The sequence below is a fragment of the Bison bison genome, unplaced genomic scaffold (assembly GCF_000754665.1).
Source record: "Bison bison bison isolate TAMUID 2011002044 unplaced genomic scaffold, Bison_UMD1.0 scf7180017864130, whole genome shotgun sequence".
In the NCBI taxonomy this organism is placed as follows: Eukaryota; Metazoa; Chordata; class Mammalia; order Artiodactyla; family Bovidae; genus Bison; species Bison bison.
In genome coordinates, this window is record NW_011494702.1 from 720,612 (window position 1) to 723,833 (window position 3,222).

A 3,222-nucleotide genomic window follows, 5' to 3' on the forward strand; every position below is an offset into this window, starting at 1 on the left:
CTCCTCTGTCATGGAATTTCCCAGGCAAAAATACTGGAGTGGGTCACCGTATCCTTCTCCAAGGGGTATTCCCTCCTCAGGGATCTAACCCACATCTTCTGTGTCTCCTGCATTGGCAAGCAGATCCTTTACTTCTGACTCACCAGGGAAGCCCAGTGATTGAAGCATGTTGTTGCTCCGTGGCTAAGTTATGTCCGAGTTTGTGATCGCAAGGACTACAGCATGCCAGGCTACTCTACCCTCAACTATCTCACAGGGTTTGCTCAAATTCATATGTTTTGAGTCAGTGATGCTATCTAACCATCTCATCCTCTGCCACAACCTTCTCCTTTTGCCTTCAATCTTTCCCAGCATCAGAGTCTTTTTCAATCATGCATACTAGCATTCACATGTTGGATGGGATTTGGAGCATCAGTTCTTTGTGGTTTTGAATTCAAAACATCAGAAACAAAGGAGAAAATACATGATAAAATAAAACATATAAACTATTTAATATCAGGAAAGTTAAGTTAGTTAATTAGTTGTGCCTCTTAAAACATATCAGTGATACTGATAAAAATAAAATCTAACTAGATATACTATAAATCACATAAAACGGTTAAAAGTAGAGGAATAAAAATGATCTACAAAAGGCGCATGCTGACAAGAGGAATATAGACCTAACTTAATGTAGAGAAAATATATCTCAAGTTTAAAAGGAAAGGAAACATATATTTAATATTGACAAATTTTTGTTTTTGTCCAAGATGACAAGAATCCAAGAATCAAGATTCTTAACACTTTCAATGCCAGAGTTTCAAATCACACATACAAAAACACTAGAAAGAAAATGAGAATTTGACAAATCATTAATCAGGAGTAGCTTTAACATACCTCTTCAAGAAAAGACAGATTAACATATTAAAAAATAAATACAGGTTTGAATATACATTAAAGAGAGTGTTTATGTTATCACTTCCATACTTTTATGTTGTATTTACTTTCAACACTTGTGTTAAAATCGGATAGCAAGTTTTAAGGAAAAACACATTTAAGGAAAATATTTGCTGTTCAGTCACTCAGTCTTGTCTAAGTCGATGACTCCATGGACTGCAACATGCCAGGCTTCCATGCCCTTTACTATTTCTTGAAGTTTGGTCAAACTCATGTCCATTGAGTCAATGATGCCACCCAGCTGTCTCATCCTCTGTCCCCCCTCACCCTTCTTCTCCTGTCCTCAATCATTCCCAGCATCAGAGTCCTTTCCAATGAGTCCTTTCTCTTCGCATCAGGTAATGAAAATACTGAAGCTTCAGCCTCAGCGTTAGTCCTTCCCATGGATATTCAAGGTTGATTTATCTTATGATTAATTGGCTTGACCCCCTTGCAGTTCAAGAGACTCTCAAGATCTTCTCCAGCACCACAGTTCAAAAGCATCAATCCTTTGATATTCAGCTTTCCTTATGGTCCAACTTTCACATCCATACATGACTACTGTAAAAACTATGCCTTTGAATATATGCACCTTTGTCAGCAAAGTAATGTCTCTGCTTTTTAATATGCTGTCTGGAATTGTCATAGCTTTTCTTCCAAGGAGCAAGCATCTTTTGATTTCATGGCTGCAGTCACCATCTGCAGTGATTTTGGAGCCAAAGAAAATAAATTCTGTCACTGTTTCCCTTGTTTCCCCATCTATTTGCTATGAAGTGATGGGACCAGATGACATGATCTTTGTTTTTTGAATGTTGAGTTTTAAGCCAGCTTTTTCACTCTCCTCTCTCACTTTTATCAAGGGGCTCTTTAGTTCCTCTTCGCTTTCTGCCATTAGGGTGGTGTCATCTGCATATCTGAGGTTATTGATAATTCTCCCAGAAATCTTAATTCCAGGTTGTGCTTCATTCAGCCTGGCATTTCATCAGATGTACTCTGCATATAAGTTAAATAAGCAGGATGACAACATAGAGCTTTGGTGTATTCCTTTCCCAATTTTGAACTAGTCAGTGATTCCATGTCTGGTTCTGTTTATTTTTGACCTGCATACAGGTTTCTCAGGAGGCAGATAAGGTGATCTGGTAATCCCATCTCTTTAAGGATTTTCCACAGATTGTTGTGATCCACACAGTTAAAGGCTTTAGTGTTGTCAATGAAACAGATGTTTTTCTGGAATTCCTTTTCTTTTTCTATGATCCAATGGATGTTGGCAATTTGATCTCTGATTCCTCTGCATTTTCTAATTCCAGCTTGTACATCTGGAAGTTCTTGGCTCATTTACTGTTGAAGCCGGGCTTGAAAGATTTTGAACATTACCTTGCTAGCAAGTGAACTGAGCACAATTGTGCAGTAGTTTGAACATTCTCTGGCATTGTCCTTCTTTGGGACTGGAATGAAAACTAGTTTTTCCAGTCCTATGGCCACTGCTGAGTTTTCCAAATTTGCTGGCATATTGAATGCAAGACTTTAACAGCATCATCTTTTAGGATTTGAGATAGCTCTGCTGGAATTATGTCACTTCCACTAGCTTTGTTCATAGTAATGTTTCCTGAGGTCCATTTAACTTCATGTATATACACTTTGAATCAAAAACTGATCATGTCAGAGAAAGGAAAGTAAACCTGAAATTATCTATTAAAAATATAAATGAGAAAATTACTGAGTACGGGCACTGAAATGCACTGAAAAATGTACTGAAAATATATATCAGTCCAAAAAATTTGAAAATATTAGTAAAATGAATCATTATGTAACTTGAACTTCAAAAAAGCAGATGGTTTGAATAGTGCCTTAACTATAGACAAATGCAGAAATTAGCCAGTGATTCTCTCCTTGGGAAAGTGTGTCAGGTTCAAAGAGTTTTTCAAGTAATAGATCATTTCTTAGCTATAGTTTGTAATAGAACAAACAATATCCAAAAAAAGATGCAAAGCTTCTTAGCACATTTATTAGGCTTCTATGTCCCTAACCTGAAAAGACAGAGAAAATTCCTAAGCAGAGAATTCTGAAGCATTTCCACTTTAACTAGATGTAAAAATTCTCAGTAGAATTACTGATAATTTACACCTCAATGAATGAGGAATGTTCCCCATAATTCTGGTGGCTTCCTGTGGCTTACATTTAAAGAGATGAATAATAACATGTTGAAAGTAAGAATAGTGAACTTCCAGATAATAGACAGGTAGAGGGGATGTAAGTAGTTGTACAGTTAAAGCCAGACAGCCCACATGGGAGATGAGTGGGACAGACACT